General features: G+C 44.9%; 1 protein-coding gene across 1 annotated transcript in view; it reads left to right on the top strand.

The window, feature by feature from the left end:
- Positions 1-13,164, top strand: part of GALNT13 (polypeptide N-acetylgalactosaminyltransferase 13) — a 309,560-nt gene that overhangs the window by 214,540 nt on the left and 81,856 nt on the right. The window lies entirely within an intron of this gene.

The raw sequence follows: 13,164 nt of genomic DNA on the forward strand, positions 1-13,164 counted from the left end.
TTCCGACCTAAGATACGCAACTTCAGCTACGTGAATACCGTAGCTGAAGTTGCGTATTTTAGGTCGGCTTACCTGGCGGTGAGGACGGGGGAAAGTCGACCGCTGCCGCCGACTCCGCTGCCGCCTCTTGCCGAGGTGGATTTCCGGAGTCGACGGCAGAGCGATCAGGGATCGATTTTACCGCGTCCTCACGAGACGCGGTAAGTCGATCCCCGATAGACCGATTGCTACCCGCCGGATCGGCGGGTAGTGAAGACATAGCCACATTCTATTACTGGGTCTGCCTCTGACCTCCTGTGTGACCTTTGCCAAGACACTTCACCTCAATTTCCACTCCTGTCCTTTGTCTGCCATGCTAGATCTTTGAGACAGAGATTGCCTCATGATGTCTCTACAGAGCCTAGCACAATGTGGCCCAATCTCTTATAAATAATACATAAATATATAAATAATAATTGTACAAAGCCTTCTTTTATATACCCCAAATGCAGGTAACTTGAGTCACCATCATGTTACTATATAAATAATTTGATTTACCATTACTATCTGATCGAATAACCTTAGGACTTACAAATTTGAAAGCGACATAACAAGTTAGACCATGCAGTATGCATATGTTTTATGAACAGATGTTTATTGCTTTAGATGACTATCGTTTAACAAGCCATCTTGTTGTGCTCCCTTTTTATCTCTTACATGACAAATAACAGATTTTACCTGCATAAGGATGTAAAAGTATGTTACTTCCCTAATCAGAATGGCATAAAAAAACAAGAGTAAAAACGCATTCATGGAAGGAGTGTGTGAAACAGAATAATGTATAAAATAATATGAAAAAATATTTGGAACATATTGAGGGGTTTTAAACTAAAATTATTAGCCTGATTTGGAAAAAAGAAAATCCTATTTTGCATGGATGCTCAGACATGTAAGTTACTTCAGCACACTTGTTTGATTAGACTGTTTTAATGTGTTCACTATCATAATAATGCATTCTATTAGTTGCATACCATTAATACTTTGCTATCGAAGTTGTGTACTTATTTTTAGGTGGAATTTAGAGATGAGAACCTCGGGGGAAGACTTAGATGTCATGGAAAACTGCAGGGAAGAAGAAATGTAGGCTGTAATCCTGGAACTTGTTCCAGGTAGGCAGACCAATGACACTCCATCAAACCCTATTTACTTCACTGGAGCTCTGCAGGAGTGCAGGTGTTCCTTCGCATGGAACAAATTGCAAGATCAGAGTCTTGGCGTTCAGAGCAGAAGACAGGGAGTCAGTTCTGTTCCCAGCTCAGTCACTTTTAGTGCCTCCATTTATCCACTTGTAAAACAGGGATGATAATAGTTACCAATTTCACAGCTACCATAAGATTTAATTAATTGTTGGAAAGCAGTTTGAGAGGCTTCAGTGGAAGGTAGGCAAAATGTTGCATTTTATAACTTCTTCTTATTCCTATCATCTGTCATTCTGTCCCCTTCATCACAAAGCTTGTGGTCTGTGTCTTGCTGCTGTTCAGACTGCTCCCTATAGATCCCAGAATGCTTGCAAGCTGTGTATCATAATAGCGGTGGTACTTGTACACAGGAACAGAGGATTCTGGAGGTGATCACTGATAAACAGACACAGACTTCTCTCTCTGAGGCTGTGGAGTCAATTAGAAAAAGGGGTTTTAAGGATGCGTGAACCATTTAATTGAAAACAGGGATGGATTCAGACTTTGTTGGAGTGTTGAAAAAAGTGAGATTACTTTTTGTCCATTATTTTTCAGTTTCTTTTAATCTCTAAACTTCCTAGTCCAGGCTAAGATCAGAACGATAAAGGGGGCAATGCCATGAAGTAGGCTGCTATTGTATTGCATTGTTTTCTTTGTTTGTTGGGCTGTTATTTTGTCCCCTTGAACAGAAGCTGAAAATTCTGGAAATCTCAGCAACGTGGCTATTCTGATGAGTTGTCCAGTGCAATTTTTCCAATTCCTGATTTGTAGAAAATGTGAATAAATTCTGGATAATCTTGCAGACTCGTGGATGCTTAACTGTACCAAAGACAAAGCTATTGAGGTTTTTTAATCCCTATTGGTGATGTAGTTGAAAGTTTGCAGTCCAGTGGCTGAAATAAGAAAAAGGATGGGGCTGAAGAGGCAGAAAGAAAGTAGCTGAAAAGGAGGGCAGTAGAGATAGAAAGTTCTCTAAAATAACTGCAGTCTGTGTATAGTATGTTGTTGATTTGAAAGTTAATCACTTTCTTAGGCTAAAGTAAAGCTTCTTACAGCCACAGGTTTCCCTGTATTGTAGTTTTGGGGAGTATGTGTATGCTGATCTTTAGATATTATAAGGCTATTTTAGATCTATAAATATAGTCATTTGTGGATGAACCTAAGAGAAATACCAAAGAACCTAGCTAAAAATTGGATCTAATTTAAACGAGTGTTAAAAAAAAAAAAAACAATAAATCTCTTTCAAAATTGAATAGCTTCATGTGAATAGCTTTTATTACACGAAAATATTGTCTAAACACATGGATCAATAACGCAACTAGCAATACGATATTTTACCCTACAGTGAACAGCAGTGGAAAATAAATGTGCATATAGTGATCAAATAGATTTTTTTTGTACTATGTTTCCATCTTGATTATGTTCTTTGAAACATATTCCTTTGTAAGTAAATCAGCCCTCCATCACACCCCTAATCTAGGGCCAATCCTGCAACCATGACTCATGTCACTAACAATGCTCACATGAGTAAGGGCTACAGGACTGACAGGGAAGCAGGCTTCCTGGGTTCTTTTTTTATTCTGCCACTTAGTTACCACGGGCCTACATGAGACATCCTTAAATTTTGTAATCGGACTTAAGCACATATTTAAAGTTAAATGCACATTTTAGTGCTCTTCTAAATAGGGAACTTTAGCGTATCTTAAGTATGTTCCTGAATTGGAGCCTGGTTCTGCAGACGCTTATTAACACACATGCTTAATTTTAGTGACATGAATAATCCATTGACCTCAGAGATTACTCAGGTGATTAAAATTAAGCACATCAGTGTTTGCAGGATCTGAGCGAAAGTTACTACTGTGTGCAAATCAGTTCACCTCTCCGAGCCTCTGTTTACCTACCTGTAAGAGGAATATGATATTAATCCTTGCAACATACCTACTAGGAAGGTTAATGAATGTTTTAACGTTTTAAAGTGCTTTCAGAAGCGTGGATAGAAGACACTATATAAATATGAAGGATGATGATGATGCTTTATTTGTAGAAAGAAGTACTGACATTTTCCATTTACTTTCTTGAGTAATAGTAGTTTAGAATTACAAAGAATTTTAAGTCTCTAAAATTGTATAGCTTCATATGTATATTTTCCCATGTATTTAGAATCTGCCTAAGTCACTACATTTCACATTAATTAAACTGTGATAATTTATATTGTTTTGCTCACTGTGTGCACTAAGAACCACTCAGACAGGTTTTGGACTCTTTTGTCAGTTGTGCATATTTTTTGCGCAGTGCAAACGAAGCACGACTGAGAATTCCACAGCAAAGTTCATTAGTATTTTGCTTGATTGGAATGTTTATGAGCTGCCAATTAACATGTCTGCTTCTGATACAGGTGTGAAATAAAGGTCACTGGATTTCAGAAGTGTGTGTAATTTACATTAAATGTATTCTTTACTGAGCCACCTCGTAAGACGTTTCAGAGAAGCACAAAAGACATATTGCAATAAATCATTGTGCTCTGCAGATGATTCCAGTGAGTTAGACCATATATCATGCAACGTATGGTGATTATTTTTTAGTTCTAAGGTCATCTTTTGCATTTCTGCAGTATGTCAGACCTAATTCTGTTTTCTGTTCTGCTGGGATGCAGGTAATTTCCATTTTCTAATTAAAATACCTCTGGTTGCAAAGATTAAGTCACTTAATTAACTACTTCTTTTTATTATAGTATGTGCAGTTAGGTAGAAAATCCCAAATGGTGTAATATTACCCAAAGATTCACCTTAATAATGTCACATGGATTTTTGTGGAAAAAGCCCAACGTTCCATTAAGGCAAGATTCACATGACCCTCACTGAGACTGCATTACAAATACTCCTTCCTGAAAACAAGTTTCAGACATGACATTTAATACTGTCTTCTCATACAGGAGATTATCATTAATATTGTATTTTATCACCCAAAGTTTGAAATAAGAATGTAAGAACGGCCATATGGGTCAGAACAAAGGTCCATCTGTCCCAGTATCCTGTCTTCCGATGGTGGCCAATGCCAAGTGCCCCAGAGGAAATGAACAGAACAGGTAATCATCAACTGATCCATCCCCCGTCGCCCATTCCCAGCTTCTGGCAAAATATCCAACATCGTCAAAGTAATGTGCTCTAATATGACAGATTGTGTACATCCTTTCCTGATCTAAGTACAGTGCAGTGACCAGAAGTGACCGCTGACTTTGGATGCCTCTGTTTTTGGTCAAAACCTTAAAGGAGCCTGATTTTTAGAAAATGCTGAGTAAACATCCTCTGAAAATCAAGCCCCTTTAAGGTCCTGGGAGTTGCTTGCCCCAAAACCGATGCACTCCAAATGACTTGTCACTTTTGAAAATTAAGCCAGTCTAGCCTCTCTTAGGTAAGATGCCACCTAAGTAAAATCTGGTACTGAATTTGAGGGATTAGAAGCAATGGCATTGAGCCACACTTGCTCTATAATGCACTGGTTTTTTATGTGGACATTATTTGTAGCTAATGGTATTTAATAACTTACATTTCTCAAATATAGGAAATACAGTATAATTTGTATGTTTTATTTTCATTTTTCCCAAAGATGGAGTTCTGTGCATATCTTTGTACAATTTTGGCATAAAATTTAGTTTGTACAAGAACTATGGAAGTCATCGTACATTCTCTGAAGCTATGAGTGGTCTCCTGATAAAACTTTTTTCATACTGGAAAATTAAATGCAAGATTAGCTGCAATTTCAAATTTAACAGAGCATAGTAGTAAACAGAGAGATGCACTGATGTGTTTCTGTAATATTTTTAGATTTAAAAAAAATGGCTTGAAATTTTTCATGGAGCATCTATATACATTTCAGAGTAATAAAACTTCGGCATTGTTTTATCTATTTATTTATTTTTGGGCTTAAAGTAGGAAGTAACAACTTTGGGCGTTAACAGTTAGGTTAGAAATTGTAATCATGGCTTCTTGGGTTCCTTTTTTTAACTCTAAGGCCTGGTCTACACTAGAAGAGCTATACTGGTATAAAACTGTGTCAATTAGTGGTGAGATTTTATTTTATTTTATTTTATTTTTTTTAACCCATATAGTTTTATACTATTATAAGGCCTTGTGTGGATGCAGCTCTGAGTGGTATAAAGATGCCTTTTACTGATTTATAGCTTATTCTTGGTTTTGAAGTGAAATAAGCTAAACCAGTATAAGCACTTTTATACTAGTAGAACCGTGTTTACGCTAAAGGTGTTTTGCTGCTGTACCAGTATAATTAAAGTGGCAAAGCTTTCTAGTGTAGAAGAGCCCTGACTTGGTTGCTTTTTCCACTGTAATTTGTTCCTTTCTTCTCTCTGTTTCCCTTTTCATTATCCCTTCAGCAAGAAGAGTAGCAGCATTCTTATTCCTTGACCTTTCCCCCCCCCATAGGGTGGTTGTCTTCTCCGCTTGGCCACTAAATGTTTATTTAGTCTTCATTAACCTGACCCAGTTGTCAGGCCTGAGATTTGCAGGAAGTGTTACTTCTGTGATTGAGAGTGAGGAGGTTTGAACAGATTTACTTAAAGCAGTTGCTTCCAAATTACCCTTCAGTTTGCTTATCCTTTGCATCAGGCCTAAAACATCTCATGGGCCATGATCATCCCTTACCAGAAACTGTCTTGAATAGTTGTTCTCCTGAACCATCTATGTACTTCTGGCTGTTTCTTAATGACATATGCCTGCGACATATTCTGATTTTCCATTTATCCTACTGAAAAATATAATCAGTGTCTTAAGGCCTGATCTTTAACTTGTATTCACATGAGTAATCCTTACTCATGCAGGTGTGTAGTGAACAGATAAACTGGAGTGAAAAAAATTAAGAGAAACTTTGCATAATCAACCCAGTGTATGCCGCAGTCTTCACAGTCAGGGCTGCTCAGTGAGACCTTGCAATGAAACCCAAACTGTCACAATCAGGTGTTGCTATAAGTTAAGGGGAAGATAACTATGAGCATAAGGGCAAAAGCATAGCAGATATAGATAGAAAGGGTGAGAACTGCGATGAGTACAATTTTGTAGACTGTGGGCTTATTCCTGCATTCTAGGTGAGAGCTCCAGCCACTGGACTAAAAGCTGTAAGATAGGTACTGCCACCGGGCATTTTGTATGGCAAGACAGGGACCTAACTAATTCCCACAAGAAATACCTTAGGCACCTAAGTTGCCTGACTCTAGGAGAGAAATTCCTGGTTGTGGGTTGCTAGCAGGGATCGGCACCTTCCTTCAGCCTGGACTTAGGTGCCGAACTCAATGAGAGTGGTGGGACTTCAGGTATACAGCTCACATCAACATCTCTCCTTGGCTAGCTTAGGCATCTCCCTGTCTAGCGTGCTAGCTTTTGTGGATCTCCTCCTCAGGTGCCTATATCTCTCCAAGCATTGTATAGGCACCTAACTGAGGCTTTGTGGATCATGTTGTTGTTCCTGTGATTTTCTGGGTGCCTAAAAGTGAGGCGTTGTGAGGTTCAGTGTTGCAGCATCTAAGTCCCTTTGTGGACTAAGATCTAAGACACTTTGGAAAATTTCACCCTAAGAATTTCAAGCATTCTGATTAAAACACTCAGCTTTCAGTCTCACGTCATGTGATGTCATAATTTCACAATCTCCAGATATCACAAAGACTGTAGGGTACACAAGTCTTGAATTTCTGATATAAAGAATAAGTACATTTTTTTTAAAGCAAAAACTTCTTACCTTCTACATAGGTCACAAAGAAAGGAGCTGGGGGAGGGAAGGCAGTCCCCTGATATTGTTTTTCGCTGTCTTTAATAACATAATTAGGAATCAGATCTTGCAGTACACTGCACATGGGAAATTCTGCTCCACCTCGAGGGAGGCACACTGATTTCTATAGTCCACTGCATAGCTGAAGTGAATTGCAGGACAGGCCTAAAATGGATTATATCAATCCCATTACTCCAGCTATTTGTAATGCCAAACCACAAGAATATCAAAGATATAATACAGGAAAAATATAGATAAAAGAAAAAAGTTCCTGCCAGTGTGTTCACTCAGGCAGTCGACTAGGCTACCAAGGAAAATGATCTTAGAGGAGGAATTGGTAGTGTCCCTTATAGAGTGACCAAATGTCCTGATTTTATAGGGACAGTCCGATATTCAGGGCTTTCTTATATAGGCGCCTATTACCCCCACTCCCTGTCCCGATTTTTCACATTTGCTATCTGGTCACCCTAGTCCCTTATGTTTAGATTGCCTCCCACTTTCCATTATGAAAGATTTTTGTTACTTGTTCTTTGAGGAGCTTTCACACCTCCTTGTTTGCAGCCAGCCTGCATTTTTTGGCAGGAGGCCCTCAGGATACCGAAATGTATTTTTTGTTCCATGAAATTCTGTTCAGACAAAATGCTAAAAATTGCCATTTCCTTTTTCTGGCTTTTGTTCCTCGGGAAATTTTTGGCAGCATACTGGAATAACAACAGATCACACAAACTTTTTATCCAGCTGGGTTCCTGCACTAGCAGCAGCAATACACAATGTGCTGGGAACACATTGGAGCTTTTAGAACAGCTGTAGCAAAAGGGATTGGGGGAAGAAGAGAGCTGGGCTGGGTTCCATTCCCTCACTTCGACCGCCCTTCAGCGCCTGGACCCAACAGTCTATCCCTCTATAGTCTTCTGCTGCTGCTAGCTAACATAGGCCTGGTCTACACTAGGCTTTTATGTCGACTTTAGCGCCGTTATATCGAATTAACCCTGCACCCGTCCACACCAGGAAGCCATTTAGTTCGACATAAAGCTCTCTTTAAATCGATTTCTGTAATCCTCCCCAACGAGAGGATTAGCGCTAAATTCGACATGGCCATATCGAATTAGGCTAGGTGTGGATGGAAATCGACGGTAATAGCTCCGGGAGCTATCCCACAGTGCACCACTCTGTTGACGCTCTGGACAGCAGTCCGAGCTCGGATGCTCTGACCAGCCACACCCCCGGGAAAATTTGAATTCATTTTCATTTTCCTGTCTGGGCAGTTTGAATCTCAGTTCCTCTTTGGACATCGAGGGGAGCTCAGCAGCAGTGGCAACTATGCAGAGCTCTCCAGCAGAGATGGCCGTGCAATCTAATAGAAAGAGGGCCCCAGCATGGACTGATCGGGAAGTCTTGGATCTCATCGCAGTGTGGGGCGATGAGTCCGTGCTTTCAGAGCTGCGCTCCAAAAGAAGGAATGCTAAGATCTACGAGAAGATCTCCAAAGCCATGGCAGAGAGAGGCTACAGCCGGGATGCAACGCAGTGCCGCGTGAAAATCAAGGAGCTGAGACAAGGCTACCAAAAAACAAAAGAGGCTAACGGACGCTCCGGATCCCAGCCCCACACATCCCGTTTCTACGAGGCACTGCATTCCATCCTGGGAGCGGCCGCCACCACTACCCCACCCCTGACCGTGGACTCCGAGGATGGGATCATGTCCGCGGCCGGTTCCTCGTCGGACATGACAGCGGACGGGGAAGATGAAGAAGGAGATGAGGAGGACGAGGCAGTCGACAGCGCTGGCACCGCTGATTTCCCCGACAGCCAGGAGCTCTTCATCACCCTTACCGAGATCCCGTACCAACCGTCCCCATCCCTTACCCCGGACACAGAATCAGGGGAAGGATCAAGCAGTAAGTGCTGTAAACATGTAAACATTTATTTAAAACAGAACGGTAATATTTATACTATTAACAATGTACATTTATAAAAGTTCTGTAAACTAGTAAAAAAATAATCAGGTACAAAACAGGAATATTTACAAAGGTAACAAATGGGTTTTCATGATTTCTCTGTCTTGGGCTCTTCTCAATTTAGTCCCAAGTGTTTTAAAAAATTTTCACAATGTCCGTTACTCCATGATTCCCAGGCCCAAGACGCTCCACTCCATAGTCCCAGTGCACCTACGCGAAAATCCGGTCAATGTGGCCGGGGATCGACGAGAAATCCTCGTAGGAGAACTCCTCGTAGGTCTCGTGGAGGTAGAGCTCAAGCCTGTTGATCAGGTTCCGGGGTAGGGCGATCTTAGTGGGCCCTCCGTGGTAGCAGACATGCCCCCTCCACGCCACAATCAAGTACTCCGGGATCATGGCCCGACATAGCATGGCGGCATACGGCCCCGGTTTCTGCATGCTTTCCCGCAGCATGCGTTCTCTCTGGGTGTCCGGGATCCTCAGGAGGGTGATGTCGCTCATGACGCCCTGCTTTGAATTAGGGAGGGGAATGTTAGTATTGGGACTGCTTTACAGCCACGCGGTGGAGGGAGAGGGGCAGCATACAGGGATCTTTCCCTGGGACAGCCGCGAGGGGGTGGGACAGGGGCAGAGTTGATGCTGTCCTGATTGCTGGCAGCAGAGACTGGCATTGCTTTCAATGTGAAAGGAGGCCAGTGCTACTGCTGGAGTTTTAAGCAGCCACAAGTCTGCGGCTTACCATTATTGCCCGCTCCAGAAGTTCAGGTCTCCAGCCACAGTTCTCTGAACAGTCCAAGACCTCCGCAAGTCCACAGGCACTGAAGGCGACGGCCGAAAATTCGACCTTGTCCTGAGTGCGCATGTGAGAGGTGCAGTGCATGGTCTTGTTCACAGAGAAAGACTAGGTTCTTTGTATACAATTTCATTTATCTGTCTCAGGAATTCACTCCCTTTTCACAATTCACACAGACACATCTGCGACTGTCTCCCAACCCAGCCTCTCAGCACACTCCCAGAGGCTAGCGCAGATTAGGCGGAGGAAGAAGAAGACGCGTGAAGACATGTTCTCAGAACTAATGGACTGCTCCCGAGCCCAGGCAGCCCAGCAGACACAGTGGAGGGAGAACTTGTCACAAATGCACCGAGCAGTCATGGAACGGGAGGAGAGGTGGCGTCAGGAGGACCAACAGGCTACTGAAAAGCTGCTTGGACTAATGAGGGAGCAAACGGACACGCTCCGGCGCCTTGTGGATGTTCTGCAAGACCGGAGGCAGGAGGACAGAGCCCCGCTGCAGTCTATCTGTAACCGCCCTCACCCGCCACCAAGTCCCACACCACCCTCACCCAAACTCCAAAGAAGGAGGGGCGGCAAGGGCCGTTAAAACTTTCAGTCAACCCCTGCAGACTGCTCTAGCACTAGAAGGCTGACATTCCCCAAAATTTCATAAGTCCTTTCCCACCCACCTCACAGAAGCCCCCGTCCAAGTTTCACACCCCACGTTTCATGTCTGGTTCGCAATAAAATGTTTGTTTCTCTCCATTACTGTTTCAGTCAGGTTCTTTTGAGGGAGAGTCTGTCTGGAGGGGGGGAAGGGGCTTGGTAATTGGGCAGGACAGTGACCTTTAGCAGGGTACAGAGGCGGTGTCAGGTCCAGCATCAGGACACATACACAGTGCAGTCACTGGTTACCCTGGTCAGTCTGGGAGGTGTTTTTCATGTTCTCCATTGAAATAACCAGTCCACCAGTGCGGAGCCTGTCATTCCGGGAGTTTAGAAGCATCATTTGCATCAGAACACTGAACCCGCCCCCCCGCCACAGTCTGCGTCCCCGGTTTAAAATATTCCCGCGAAAACAGCAATACAGACAACGCTGTTCATTAACAAAATCGAAATGATTTTATTTTTTGGGAAGGGGAAGGGGGTGAAGGGGGTATGTAACTGGAGAGGATAGTCAAAATGAACTGGGTAAAGAAACGGGGGCAGGTTCAGCTTCTCTGTCCACAAACTGAAAAGTCACTGGTTGCCCTGCTCACTCAGGAACCTAGCTTTCAAAGCCTCCCGGATGCACAGGGCGTCCCGCTGGGATCTTCTAATGGCCCGGCTGTCTGGCTGGACGTAATCAGCAGCCAGGCTATTTGCCTCTAGCTCCCACCCCGCCATAAAGGTCTCCCCCTTGCTCTCACATAGATTGTGGAGCACACAGCAAGCTGCAATAACGATGGGGATATTGGTTTCACTGAGATCACAGCGAGTGAGTAAGCTTCTCCATCTCCCTTTGAGACGGCCAAAAGCACACTCCACCACCATTCTGCACTTGCTCAGCCGGTAGTTGAACAGTTCTTTTTCTGTGTCCAGGGCGCCAGTATAGGGCTTCATGAGCCAGGGCATTAGCGGGTAGGCTGGGTCCCCGAGGATGACTGTAGGCATCTCCACATCCCCAAGAGTTATTTTGTGGTCTGGGAAGTAAATACCTTCCTGCAGCCGTCTAAACAGACCAGAGTTCCTGAACACACGAGCGTCATGAACCTTGCCCGGCCATCCGACGTAGATGTTTGTAAACCGTCCCCGATGGTCCACCAGTGCTTGCAGCACCATTGAAAAGTAGCCCTTTCTATTGATGTACTGGCTGGCCTGGTGGTCCGGTCCCAGGATAGGGATGTGAGTCCCATCGATAGCCCCTCCGCAGTTTGGAAATCCCATCGCGGCAAAGCCATCTATGATGACCTGCGCGTTTCCCAGGGTCACTACCTTTGGGAGCAGTACCTTCACGATTGCCTTGGCTACTTGCATGACAACAACCCCCACGGTAGATTTGCCCACACCAAAGTGGTTCGCGACTGACCGGTAGCTGTCCGGCGTTGCAAGCTTCCAGATGGCTATGGCCACTCGCTTCTGGACAGTGAGGGCTGCTCGCATGCGGGTGTCCTTGCGCTTCAGGGCAGGGGACAGCAACTCACAAAGTTCGAGGAAAGTCCCCTTCCGCATGCGAAAGTTTCGCAGCCACTGGGATTCATCCCAGACCTGAAGCACTATACGGTCCCACCAGTCCGTGCTTGTTTCCCGGGCCCAGAATCGCCGTTCAACAAAATCCACATGCCCCATTGCCACCGTGATGTCCTGGGCGCTGGGGCTCGTGGTTTCTGACAGCTCTGTGCCACTCTCCGACTTCAGGCTCTCACGGCGGTGCCGTAGCCTCCTCGCCCGATTTCTCTGCATCTGCCTCAGGGAAAGGTGTATGATAAGCTGCGAGGTGTTGAGAACGGCCACAAGTGCAGCGATGGTCGCAGCGTGATCCATGATCGCAGTGCTGTGGCGTCCGCGCTGTCACTGACCAGAAAAGTGCGCGAACTGATTTCCCGCCGGCGCTTTCATGGAGGGAGGGAGGGCGTTAGTGACGGACGGATGACGACAAATTTTTTTTACCCAGAAGGCATTGGCGGCTCGACCCAGAATTCCGATGGGCAGCGGGGACTGCGGGAACTGTGGGATAGCTGCCCACAGTGCACCGCTTCCAATATCGACGCTCGCCCCCTTAGTGTGGACTCACAAAGTCGAATTACTGTCCTTAGTGTGTCCTTAGTGTGGACACACACGTTCGACTTTGCAATATCGATTCCACATATTCGATTTAAGTAAAATCGAATTACCCTTGTAGTGTAGACATACCCATAGTTAGTCCTGTTTGAGTCTTGGAGCTTAAGTGGTAGCAGACAGTATTGCAATGCCGGAAAGGGCTTAAACATTACTGTTTCATGATGATTAAGGCTGTGATTTGGTCATGGAAGTCATGGAATCCGTGACTTCAGACAGCACCAGTTAGGAGTGGCAGGGAGCTGCGGGGTGCCCGCGCAGCTCACGGCCACCGCAGATTGCAGGGGGGAGTCCCACAGCTCCCCATCGCTGCTTCCAGCCCCCACGGGCGACAGGGCCCCCCCCCAGCTGCAGGGGGAACCCCCGCCACTAAGGGCAGCAGCGGGAATCCCTGCTGCTCCCTACCACCATGGGCGGCAGGGGGGATCCGCCACTCCCTGACACCATGGGTGGAAATAGGAACCCTCGGAGCTCCCGGATGCTGCTGGCGACAGGGGGGATCCCCGAAGATCCTGGCCACTGTGGGAGGCAGATGGGACCCCTACCCTGCACCTTGGAGCCGACAGCGGAGGGGGACCCACACACACACACACACCAGCTGCCCAGGCTACCCATTTTGTCAC

The sequence above is a fragment of the Terrapene carolina genome, unplaced genomic scaffold (assembly GCF_002925995.2).
Source record: "Terrapene carolina triunguis isolate 2854851 unplaced genomic scaffold, T_m_triunguis-2.0 Scaffold62, whole genome shotgun sequence".
NCBI classification, from domain to species: domain Eukaryota; kingdom Metazoa; phylum Chordata; order Testudines; family Emydidae; genus Terrapene; species Terrapene triunguis.